This window comes from Microcaecilia unicolor, chromosome 7, assembly GCF_901765095.1.
Source record: "Microcaecilia unicolor chromosome 7, aMicUni1.1, whole genome shotgun sequence".
Taxonomy (NCBI): Eukaryota; Metazoa; Chordata; class Amphibia; order Gymnophiona; family Siphonopidae; genus Microcaecilia; species Microcaecilia unicolor.
Window position 1 is genome coordinate 92,769,737 of NC_044037.1, and position 13,649 is coordinate 92,783,385.

At 40.0% G+C, this 13,649-nt stretch overlaps 1 protein-coding gene across 1 annotated transcript in view; it reads right to left on the reverse strand.

Annotated features, from left to right (window-relative positions):
* The window catches only part of LOC115474279 (zinc finger protein 79-like), a 136,368-nt gene that overhangs the window by 111,847 nt on the left and 10,872 nt on the right, over positions 1-13,649 (reverse strand). Inside the window, exon 3 of the mRNA XM_030209677.1 lies at positions 6,744-6,819. The gene's annotated coding sequence lies outside the window, so the exon portion shown is untranslated. The remainder of the gene's footprint in view (positions 1-6,743; positions 6,820-13,649) is intronic.

Consider the following 13,649-nt stretch of genomic DNA (forward strand, 5'->3'; position numbering starts at 1 on the left):
GACAAGTCCATAAACCGCTACTAAATGGACTTGGGAAAAATCCACAATTCCAGGAATAACATGTATAGAATGTTTGTATGTTTGGGAAGCTTGCCAGGTGCCCTTGGCCTGGATTGGCCGCTGTCGTGGATAGGATGCGGGGCTCGATGGACCCTTGGTCTTTTCCCAGTGTGGCATTACTTGTGTACTACAATATTTGATGTTTGAACACTTTAAACCAAATCAAACTTAGGGGTCCTTTTACTAAGGTGTGCTAACAGATTTAGCACATGCTAAATGATAAGACACCTATAGGAATATAATGAGCGTCTTATCATTTAGCATAACTTAGTAAAAGGACCCCTTAGTTTATAAAAGCCAGTAAAAATATATGAAATAAACAATTTTCAACAAGTTAGAAAAAAAACTTTTCCACTGATCCATTCTAACACTAGTGTTTAGTAACATGTACCCTGTGTATAAATTTCAACTGTATTTCTTGCTTACCTACTGTTATAATTGTTTCTCAATGAAAGCCATTTTTAATCTTTTTTGTTTGTTACATTACTAATGATAAAAGGTGTCATAAAAATTCATTTAAAGGAAAGAAAAGGAAAAGATAAAATAAAAACAAAAAAAAAACATTGTACAACATTTTACTTCAGCCCACAAAAGTAGGAGATCCAAAAAACAAAGAAAGAGGATTTGGAGACAAGAACAGTAAAAAGTAAAAGTAGCTAACTACCCTTTTATCATGCTTTGGTCTTCCCTTTCCCCATAAAACGCTGGCATTTCACCATCCAAACACAGATTTATTATCTAAAAAGCAATGAAGTTGAGATATAATTGTGCACGTTTCTAAAAGCATCAAAAATATATGATCTACTCTCCAACTTAAACACACATTTACATAGTTAAACTATAAATGTTCCAATATCACTTTCTGATGCATCTGTAAGAACTGCTTCCTAAGCTCCTGGGTTTTCTTAAATACATCAGGAAAAAATTAGACCTTCCCTCCCATAAATAATACTCCAGAATTACAAAAAATACAAATACACAATTGCCCTTGTTTTGAGCAATCCTGAAAGCCACCAAATGCGTAATCTTGAACGTCTTTTCCCCAAACCTCTCCAATATTATCACATTCAGACTGTCTAAAGATGAATCCTTATCTTGTTGATCTCCATTTATCCTTCCTTCCAGTACACAGCAAATTTTACTAAGGGGAAGAAGTTCATAAAATACCATTAATGTTTTTAAAATTTCCACTAAATATCTCTGAAAAAGCTCATTCAGAGTACATGTAATTAATTGAAAATTTAACAATTACAAATTGTCACATGAAGTTTTCCAGGATCTCCAGTTTCTTATATTTTATTTTGTATTAGAGATATATGGACTTCTACTGTGTGCTCATTCCAGGTTCACAGTATTTAAATTTTCTGAACCTATGTATTCACCAAAGACTCTTAAGCTTGCATTTTCTCATATTTATCTGAGGATAATACAGCCTACGACATATAAACTTGATGGAAAGATGCTAAAGCAGTCCAAATGGATTCTAGTGTTATACAGCAGGACTCCTCAAAAAATGGCATGGGTGGGGGGAATTATCTGATGCAGTAGTAGTGAGACAGAGCTCCATCCATCTAATTTATTTATTTGATATACTGCTTAACACAAAATAGTTTTAAAGCAGTTTACAATTATTATAATTTAAAAGGTTTACAAGTACATAAGTATTGCCATACTGGGAAAGACCATAGGTCCATCGAGCCCAGCATCCTGTTTCCAAGAGTGGCCAATCCAGGTCACAAATACCTGGCAAGATCCCAAAAGTGTACAAAACATTTTATACTGTTTATCCCAGAAATAATGGATTTTCCCCAAGTCCATTTAATAACGGTCTATGGACTTTTCCTTTAGGAAGCCGTCCAAACCTTTTATAAACTCCGCTAAGCTAACCGCCTTTACCACATTCTCTGGCAACGAATTCCAGAGTTTAATTACATGTTGAGTGAAGAAACATTTTCTCCGATTCGTTTTAAATTTACTACATTGTAGCTTCATCGCATGCCCCCTAGTCCTAGTATTTTTGGAATGCGTGAACAGATGCTACATTTTCTCCGATTTGTTTTAAATTTACTACATTGTAGCTTAACCGTATGCCCCCTAGTCCTAGTATTTTTGGAAAGCGTGAACAGACGCTTCACATCTACCCATTCAACTCCACTCATTTTATAGACCTCTATCATATCTCCCCTCAGCCGCCTTTTCTCCAAGCTGAAGAGCCCTAGCCGCTTTAGCCTTTCCTCATAGGGAAGTCGTCCCATCCCCTTTATCATTTTCATCGCCTTTCTCTGCACCTTTTCTAATTCCACTATATCTTTTTTGAGATGCGGCGACCAGAATTGAACACAATATTCGAGGTGCGGTCGCACCATGGAGCGATACAAAGGCATTATAACATCCTCATTTTTGTTTTCCATTCCTTTCCTAATACCTAACATTCTATTTGCTTTCTTAGCCGCAGCAGCACACTGAGCAGAAGGTTTCAATGTATCATCAACGACGACACCTAGATCTCTTTCTTGGTCTGTGACTCCTAACGTGGAACCTTGCATGACATAGCTATAATTCGGGTTCCTCTTTCCCACATGCATCACTTTGCACTTGCTCATATTAAATGTCATCTGCCATTAAGACACCCAGTCTCGTAAGGTCCTCTTGTAATTTTTCACAATCCTCCCACGATTTAACGACTTTGAATAACTTTGTGTCATCAGCAAATTTAATTACCGCACTAGTTACTCCCATCTCTAGGTCATTTATAAATATGTTAAAAAGCAGCGGTCCCAGCACAGAGCACTGGGGAACCACACTAACTACCCTTCTCCATTGAGAATACTGACCATTTAACCCTACTCTCTGTTTTCTATCTTTTAACCAGTTTTTAATCCACAATAGAACACTACCTCCTATCCCATGACTCTCCAATTTCCTCTGGAGTCTTTCATGAGGTACTTTGTCAAACGCCTTCTGAAAATCCAGATGCACAATATCAAACCTTTATCCACATGTTTGTTCACCCCTTCAAAGAAATGTAGTAGATAGGTGAGGCAAGATTTCCCTGTTGACTTTGTCTCATTAATCCATGCTTTTGAATATGCTCTGTAATTTTGTTCTTTATAATATTCTGTACCATTTTGCCCAGCACCGACGTCTCACCAGTCTATAATTTCCTGGATCTCCTCTGGAACCTTTTTAAAAAATCAGCGTTACATTGGCCACCCTCCAATCTTCCAGTACCACACTCGATTTTAAGGATAAATTACATATTTCTAACAATAGCTCCGCAAGCTCATTTTTCAGTTCTATCAGTACTCTGGGATGAATACCATCCAGTCCAGGAGGATTTGCTACTCTTCAGTTTGTAGAACTGCCCCATTACATCCTCCAGGTTTATAGAGAATTCAAGTTTCTCCGACTCGTCAGCTTCGAATACCATTTCCGACATCGGTATCCCACCCAAATCTTCCTTGGTAAAAACCGAAGCAAAGAATTCATTTAATCTCTCCGCTATGGCTTTGTCTTCCGATTTCCCCTTTTACTCCTCGGTTATCTAGCGGTCCAACCGATTCTTTTGCCAGCTTCCTGCTTTTAATATACCTAAAAAAAAATTTTACCATGTGTTTTTGCCTCCAACGCAATCTTTTTTTTTTAAGTCCCTCTTAGCTTTCCTTATCAGCGCTTTGCATTTCTTGACATTCCTTATGCTGTTTCTTATTATTTTCAGTCGGTTCCTTCTTCCATATTCTGAAGGATTTTCTTTTAGCTCTAATAGCTTCCTTCACCTCACTATTTAACCATGCCGGCTGTCATTTGCTCTTCCGTCCTCCTTTTTTAATACACGGAATATATTTGGCATGGGCTTCCAGCATGGTGATTTTGAATAGCATCCACGCCTGATGTAAATTTTTGACCCTTGCAGTCGCTCCTCTAAGTTTTCTTTTCACCGTTCTTCTCATTTTATCATAGTCTCCTTTTTTAAAGTTAAACGCTAACATATTTGATTTCCTATGTATACTTACTCCAAAGCTAATATCAAATCCGATCATATTATGATCACTGTTATCAAGCGGCCCCAGAACCATTACCTCCCGCACCAGATCATGCGCTCCACTAAGGACTAGGTCTAGAATTTTTCCTTCTCTCGTCGGTTCCTGTACCAGCTGCTCCATAAAGCTGTCCTTGATTTCATCAAGGAAATTTACCTCCCTAGCATGTCCCGATGTTACATTTACCAAGTCAATATCAGGGTAATTGAAATCACCCATTATTATTGTGTTGCCCAGTTTGTTTGCGTCCCTAATTTCCTTTAACATTTCTGCATCTGTCTGTTCATCCTGGACAGGCGGACGGTAGTAAACTCCTATCATTATCCTTTTCCCCTTTACACATGGAATTTCAATCCACAGTGATTCCAAGAAGTGTTTTGTTTCCTGCAGAATTTTCAATCTATTTGATTCAAGGCTCTCCTTAATATACAATGCTACCCCTCCACCAATTCGATCCACCCTATCACTACAATATAATTTGTACCCCGGTATGACAGTGTCCCACTGGTTAGCCTCCTTCCACCAGGTCTCAGAGATGCCTATTATATCTAATTTTTCTTTTAGTGCAATATAGTTTAACTCTCCCGTCTTATTTCTTAGGCTCCTGGCATTCACATATAGACATTTCAAACTGTTTGTTGCTCCTATTTACATCATGCTTAGTACTTGACAGTACTAATTTGCAATCTTTTGTCTGATTTTTATTTTTATTTAGGGACATCTGATCTACTACGGTCTCTTTTGCAACCTCAGTATCAGGATACCCTATCCTCCCTGTTTTGGTGATATCTTTGAAAGATACCTTATCCCGAACCATGCGCTTTTGAGCGACTGTCGGCCTTCCCCCCCCCCCCCCCCCCCCATTTCTAGTTTAAAAGCTGCTCTATCTCCTTTTTAAATGTCGATGCCAGCAGCCTGGTCCCACCCTGGTTAAAGTGGAGCCCATCCTTTCGGAATAGGCTCCCCCTTCTCCAGAATGTCGCCCAGTTCCTAACAAATCTAAAACCCTCCTCCCTGCACCATTGGCTCAACACAACACTATTTTAATTACAATTTACTGGGGAAAAAACACACCAAGCCAACCACTAAGGACCTGTCCCTGTCAGGTGTACCATACCAACTGCAGACTGCACAGGCTGCCCAATCACTGCCTGCTGGAGACTGAGAACATACTGGCTGGCTGAGAGGTGGCACAGTGCTATTATATAGCTCTCAAAAAATTGTGCTCTCAGTCTTCATCTGCTGGAAGGCGAGCATAACCCATGCATCAGCAGTTGGACCTGTCTGGAGGGCTCACAAGGAAACTGATCTGCAGTGATTTTTCTGAATACTTTGCCAATAAAATTAAAAGTCTCCACCAGGATTTACAGGCGGTCTCACCCAGTTTCCTCTCAGTTAATCAGGAGCACACAGACTTGCCATCTCCCCACATAGTCATATGAGACAAGCCAATAATAGAAGAAAGCCTTGACAAAATCCTGAAAAGCTTTTGACCAACCACCTGCTCCCTGACCCTTGCCCATCAAAGATTGTGCATTAGGCAAGCAGGAACCTCATAGAAAGGGACAGAAAAATCGTGAACTCCTTTCTTTCTAACGGGCAACTACCAGCAGCACTAAAAAGGCCAGTAGTTTCAACACAAAGTACAGCAATTCCTTAATCCCTCACCCCTCTTCCAAAACCTTCCCAAGGCAAACAATAGCATCAAAAAGAAAGAATCTCCAAGTGTACAGTCCTGGAAAAGTAATAGTGGAAAGGAATCCCTAAATAAATAAAAAGAAAGTCCAATCAAAAGTGGAAAGAGTAGGGTGCTATAATATTTACATTGTTTTAGTTATGACAATAAAAATGATTGAACACAAAAAGGACAGTGGCAAGACCTCTGCTAAAGAAGAACAACCTTGACCAGGGCAAGCTCAGATGTTACCAGCTAGTGTCTAGCATCCATTTCTAGGAAAACTTATACAACAGCTTGATGATTGGCTAGAACAGAGAAATTGGCTAGATCCATATCAATCTGGATTCAGACCTTGTTATGGAATGGAGATGGGTCCTCATATCCTTACTAGATCATCTTCACAGAAACCATGACACAGGTTTCGCCTCAGTGTTAGTACTGCTGGATTTCTTCAGCTGTTTATGATGCTGTGGACCACAATATCATGCTAGTACAACTAGCAGAAATAGGTATCAATGGCACAGTACTTGATTGCTTCAGATACTATCACAGATAGGCCAGTAGTTCTCAACCCAATCCTCAGGGCACACCCAGCCAGTCAGGTTTTCAGGATAGTCCTCAAAAAACAGATGGGCAAGCGATCCGCTAGTCCCAGTAGAATGGAAGATGAAGAAGCATACACAATGGAAGGTGAAGTTAAAACCCTTTATTGTAGAAAGCGGGTAAAAGGACGTGCGACATAGCCATGTTTCGTCTGGCAGGGCTGCTTCAGGGGTGATATAATACTAATAAACATATATAAACATGTTATCATAAGCATAAATCAATCCTATTGTAATAAAACATAAGTTAAAAAACATGGTCACCAAAAAATACATAATTAAATATGAATAGATACATAACAATAAATATAAATAAGTATATTAAAAATTGTTTGGGGAACCAGTTATAATGTTGTTACATACCCTCAAGGAGTAATCCTGTCACTTTCCCCAAGGTAGAAACCCAGAGGTGTAAAATTAGCAACACACCCAGGGAAAACTGAAAAAATCATAAAAAGTAAAAATTAATAGCTATCTCAAAATGGTACTCAGTACAAGTCAAAGGGCAAGCGAAAGAGAAACTTACCAAAGCATTCAAACACAGGGAGAGTCTCTGCTCATTCACCAAATGTGCTGTGCCTAGCTTATCCCCCTGTTTACTAAGCCTTGCTAACGGCAACCACGCAGCAATACCAACACAGCCCATTCAGAGTGAATGGTCTGTGTCGGCATTAGCATGTGGCTTGGTAAACAAGGGGGTTAGAAAAGCTAACTTTAAGTCCTTGCTGGTTCATACGACAGTGTCAGACACATTCAACAGTAGGGCACTTTTTTGAAACAGCAGCCGTCTAGGTTTAGCCCTTTAAAATTGCAGGTTTTTTTTAGGTTTTCACTAATCTGGTATTCCATACTAAGTATGATAGAGTAGTTGTGACCTAATGTAATATGTTTTTATTTCCACATAATTCGTTTATTATCTAGTTATAGATGATTTTAGTCTGACTTTGGTTAGTATTAATAAAGTTGAATGTGGCTGACACTGTCATGTGATCCAGTCAGGATTTAAAATGATGAAAAAGACATTGTTCATATGAGCACACACACAATATATAAATTTTATTGTAATCTGAAGGGGTTGTTTTCTTTCGAGTGGCTTTTCCAAACACAGCATAACCTAATCATATATCCTCTTGCTAGTAATTTGGTTGCAACATTATGCAACAGCTGCAGCCCGCTTCAATTAGTAGGTGAAAGCACCTGATAGAGGAAATTACAATAACCATCAATATCACTAAATTTTATCACCACAGTGGGAGTGGAGGAGTGGCCTAATGGTTTGTGCAGCAGGTTGCAGACCTGGGGAACTGGGTTTAATTCCTGTTGCTAACTAACGGTCAGCAGTAGGTTGAGATCCTGGGGAACCGGGTTCAATTCCCTCTACAGTTCCGTGTGACCCTGGACAAGTCACTTAGGAGTCCTTTTACTAAGGTGTGCTGAAAAATGGGCTGCGCTAGTGTAGGCGCGTGTTTTGGATGCGTGCAGATCCATTTTCAGCACACCTGTAAATTTTTGCCAAAAATGGATGTGCGTCAAAATTTAAATTGCCGCACGTCCATTTTGGGTCTGAGACCTTACCACCACCCACTGACTTAGCAGCAAGGTCTCACACATTAACCGTGTGGTAATTGTCTACGCGTGTAGAATAACAATTAGCGCCTGGGGTCTGCTGTGCGCCAGAAAATAAAAATTATTTTCCGGCACGCATAGTGGAAACACGTCAAAAATGAAATTACCACATGGGTCACGTGGTAGCCAGGCGGTAACTCCGAATTGATGTGCTTTAGTAAAAGGGCTCCTTAGGGCCCTGTTTACTAAGGTGCACTAGGATTTTTAGCTCATGCTAAAAATTAGTGCATGCTAACCATGTAGACATCCATAGAAATATTATGGATATCTACACAGTTAGCAAGCAGACTTAGTAAACAGGGCCCTTAGCCCTCTATTGCCACAGGTACAATATAATACTAGATTGTGAGCCCATTAGGGACAGTACCAATACCTGAAAAAGAAAACTGTAAACAGCTTAGGCCTAGATGATATAAAATTAATTTTAAAAAATTCTGAAGTAAAAATAGCTGTAATTGAAGATTAAGAAAAAGATGGTAAAAATAAGATCATATTATTGAGATTTGGAAACATGGTAAACTCATCAAGAATCACACAAATACTAGTAAACTGTTCTTCTATCTCAACAAGGCAACCAGCTTCTACTGCAGCCAAGAATTTATTATTTCTTTTAGAAATCCATATTGCCTTAGATTTATAATGGATTTCCTCTAAACTGTTTCCTCACCAAACTGAGAAACTTGTTCTGATGGTACAAACATTTAGGGGTCTGTTTATGAAGCGGCGCTAGCTGCTGTCCATGTGTTAGTGCCAACACCGCCCATTCAAAGTGAATGAGCCATGTCGCAACTAGTGAATGGACAGCCGCTAGCACTGCTTAGTAAACCGGAGCATTACGGCCCTGTCTACTAAGATGCGCTAGCGTTTTTAGTGCATGTTAAAAATTAGTGCGCACTAAACGTGTAAGTGCCCATAAGAATATTATGGGTATCTACATGGTTAGCGTGACAACACGTCTCTAGTGTGGCTCAGTAAACAGGGCCCTAAAAGTTGAATGTCACCAGCAAAACTAAAAACGTCTATGCTAACTTTTCAATTTCCCAAGCTAAAGGAATTAACTAGAACTTAAATACTATGGGCTAAAATTGAACCATGGGTTACTCCACAGAGCATTCCCCATCCAAATAAGCACAGTGAGCCCTCCTTGATAGATAATCAAAGTTGACAAATTTGTTAAAGTAACTGAGGGCCCTGTTTACTAAGGTGCGTTAGTGTTTTTAGCGCACCTACACTTAGTGCATGTGCTAACCATGTAGGTGCCCTATAGGGGATATTGTAGGCACGTACATGGTTAACGCGTATTAAAAACATTAATGCGTCTATAGCGCTGCTTTGTAAACAGAGCCCTGAATGTTTTTAAACCGTCCATTCATTATTTAACAAACTCTCTAGAATGTGATGCTTAAACTGAATGTTGACAAAGCCACAGCTCGTATCTTTTATAGGCATCAAAATACCCAGTATCACTTTTTCTGCAGGGTTATCATATACAAGTACTTTTGGTGCCTTCTCTACAGGTCCTTGTGGTGACTAAGTGGAGAACTAAAATTCCAGGTCCACATATCCAACATCATCAAAAAATGCTTCCATGCCCTCAAAACAATTTGCTATATCCTAAATACTCAAACCACTCAGACCCTCATTCTGAAATTAATCACTAGCCTCACTGATTGTTGCAATGTATTACTTCCAGGTCTACTAGTTTCTTCTTTCAAATGACTCCAAACAATATAAAATACAGCAGTGAAGCTGATTACAGGCGCCGATGGATCACATTACTCTCTTCCTGAGGGTCTAACACTGCCTTCCTATTTCATACAGAACTCCTTTCCTTTAGAGCTAAAAGAAAATCCTTCAGAAAATGGAAGAAGGAACCGACTGAAAATAATAAGAAACAGCATAAGGAATGTCAAGTCAAATGCAAAGCGCTAATAAGGAAGGCTAAGAGAGATTTTGAAAAAAAGATTGCGTTGGAGGCAAAAACACATAGTAAAAAAAATTTTTTTTAGGTATATTAAAAGCAGGAAGCCGGCAAAAGAATTGGTTGGACCGCTAGATGACCGAGGGGTAAAAGGGGCGATCAGGGAAGACAAAGCCATAGCGGAGAGATTAAATGAATTCTTTGCTTCAGTCTTCACCGAGGAAGATTTGGGAGATACCGATGCCAGAAATGGTATTCGAAGCTGACAAGTCGAAGAAACTGAATGAATTCTCTATAAACCTGGAGGATGTAATGGGGCACTCCTACAAATAGAAGAGTAGCAAATCTCCTGGACCAGATGGTATTCATCCCAGAGTACTGATAGAACTGAAAAATGAACTAGCGGAGCTATTGTTAGTAATATGTAATTTATCCTTAAAATTGAGTGTGGTACCGGAAGATTGGAGGATGGCCAATGTAACGCCAATTTTTTAAAAAGGTTTCCAGAGGAGATCCGGGAAATTATAGACCACTGAGTCTGACGTCGAAGTTGGGCAAAATGGTACAGACTATTATAAAGAACAAAATTACAGAGCATATTCAAAAGCATGGATTAATGAGACAAAGCCAACATGGATTTAGTGAAGGGAAATCACCAATCTATTACATTTGTTTGAAGGGGTGAACAAATATGTGGATAAAGGTGAACCGGTTGATATTGTGTATCTGGATTTTCAGAAGGCGTTTGACAAAGCACCTCAAGAAAGACTCCAGAAAAAATTGGAGAGTCATGGGATAGGAGGTACTGTCCAATTGTGGATTAAAAGCTGGTTAAAAGACAGAAAATAGAGAGTAGGGTTAAATGGTCAGTATTCTCAATGGAAAAGGGTAGTTAGTGGGGTTCACCAGGGGTCTGTGCTGGGACTGCTGCTTTTTAACATATTTATAAATGACCCAGAGATGGGAGTAACTAGTGAAGTAATTAAATTTGCTGACTACACAAAAATATTCAAAGTTGTTAAATCGCGGGAGGATTGTGAAAAATTACAAGAGGACCTTACGAGACTGGACGTCTAAATGGCAGATGACGTTTAATGTGAGCAAGTGCAAAGTGATGCATGTGGGAAAGAGGAACCCGAATTATAGCTACGTCATGCAAGGTTCCACGTTAGGAGTCACAGACCAAGAAAGGGATCTAGGTGTCGTCGTTGATGATACGTTGATACCTTCTGCTCAGTGTGCTGCTGTGGCTAAGAAAGCAAATAGAATGTTAGGTATTATTAGGAAACTAGTAAAAAAGGCCCGTTTCCGAAACCAATGAAACGGGCGCTAGCATGTGTTTTTTTTGTGTGTGTATGTATGTGTCACAGAGTTATTTTGTGTGTGTGTGTGTGTGTGTGTGTGTGTGAGTGTGCGGTGTGTGTGCAGGTTGTTGACGGCTGCAGGGGAATGCTGGAACATTTATGCGCTGCAGGAATCAGCGCCGTCTTTTTCCGGGTGCTCGTGGAATCCCCAAGGTGGGAGACAGCTTGCCTGAGGCTGGGGATGGTTGGGCACGTCCTTGGCCGCTTCGGCAAAAGGGGAAGTGGAAGGGGGTGGGGAGTTACCTGCAGCCGCCTGAGAAACAATGTGGCATATTTTCAAAGCACTTAGCCTTCCAAAGTTCCATAGAAACCATGGAACTTTGGAAGGCTAAGTGCTTTGAAAATATGCCTCCATGTATTCTTTGTTTGTTTTGTATTATTAGTTTGCATTTCTGTTGAAGAAAGAGTGGATGCCTTTCGAATGTTGGAGGTGGTGCGTCGGTGTGCAATTGTTTCGTTAGTTTGGCAGCCAGTCTCCAGCGATTCCTAGGCAGGGAAGGAGTACTCCTCCCCCTTCCTTGGTCGTTGTTTGCTGCTGGCTGGGTCACGGGTAATCCTTCCAGCTGGGCCGCAGCTTGTCCTGTTCGCCCACGTCCCAGATGGTGACGGGCACGTTGTTTTCCGGCTCCTCTGACTCCATGTCAAGCATTTAAAAATTTCTCTCCCCCCCCCCCCCGGTCTATTTTTGCACATACCCACAGCAGGGATATTCTTCTCTCGTGCCAGCGGTGGTTCTGTGCTCTCCGTGCTGCCCAGATAATGAGCCATTCTGCTGGGGAATGCTCCTCCCTTGTCACATAGTTTCCTCTGATTGGTCCGTCTTATGTTGCCTAGTGTTTCAGAATGTTGAGTGTGTTTTTTCTGATTGGTCCGTCATGCGAGGGCGGGGCAGAGAGACATGGTCAGTGTTGTGGCTTCACCACCATGAATCCATGAACCCTTCAGTGAGTGACTGAGTGACTTCAGAACGTTGTCTTCAGAACATTGAGGGTGAGTTTTATTATAGTAGATGAATGGAAAACAAAAATGAGGATGTTATAATGCCTTTGTATCGCTCCATGGTGCGACCACACCTCGAATATTGTGTTCAATTCTGGTCACCACATCTCAAAAAAGATATAGTGGAATTAGAAAAGGTGCAGAGAAAGGCGACGAAAATGATAAAGGGAATGGGACGACTTCCCTATGAGGAACGACTAAAGCGGCTAAGGCTCTTCAGCTTGGAGAAAAGGTGGCTGAGGAGAGATATGATAGAGGTCTATACTACTACTACTATTTAGCATTTCTATAGCGCTACAAGGCGTACGCAGCGCTGCACAAACATAGAAGAAAGACAGTCCCTGCTCAAAGAGCTTACAATCTAATAGACAAAAAATAAAGTAAGCAAATCAAATCAATTAATGTATACAGGAAGGAGGAGAGGAGGGTAGGTGGAGGCGAGTGGTTACAAGTATGAGTGGAGTTGAACGGGTAGACGTGAAGAATCTGTTTACGCTTTCCAAAAATACTAGGACCAGGGGGCATGCAATGAAGCTACAAAGTAGTAAATTTATAACGAATCGGAGAAAATGTTTCTTCATTCAACATGTAATTAAACTGGAATTCGTTGCCAGAGAATGTGGTAAAGGCAGTTAGCTTAGCAGAGTTTAAAAAAGGTTGGACAGCTTCCTACAGGAAAAGTCCATAGACCATTATTAAATTGGACTTGGGGAAAATCCACTATTTCTGGGATAAGCAGTATAAAATGTTTTGTACTTTTTTGAGATCTTGCCAGGTATTTGTGACCTGGATTGGCCACTGTTGGTCTGTCCCAGTATGGCAATACTTATGATCCTGATACACACTGGATCTTCTACTCTGGTCTTTTAACCTTTATAACCAGTCTACAGAACCTCTTAGTAGTTCCATCACACACACAAGTTAGACCTAGACATCTATGGAATGATCTCCCAGTTTCCCTTTGACTAGATCCCTGTTCTATTCTATTGTAAGAATATTGTATTCCACTTTTACCCAAATGAAATACAAGTAGATTACAATAAGAAAAACTCTCTCAATGAAGGGAATTACATTTCCAGAATTATCATTTAAAATTTAGGAATTAGTCCTAGAGACAAAACATATTTAAAGCTATCCTAATATACATAAAAGATAATTATCTAATTGACGAGGAAATTACAAACAGTTTTCCATAAAAAGTCATTCATATTCACAATCCTAGAAAACAAAAAAAAAACATTTTTGAAGCCTTCAGTAACTGCCTAATTTGAAAGGGAATTTTGTTCCAAATTATTGTGCTCTGGTATGCAAAGATTTGCCCCCTCCAATGGATTTACTGAATATTCTTCATAGAAGGGA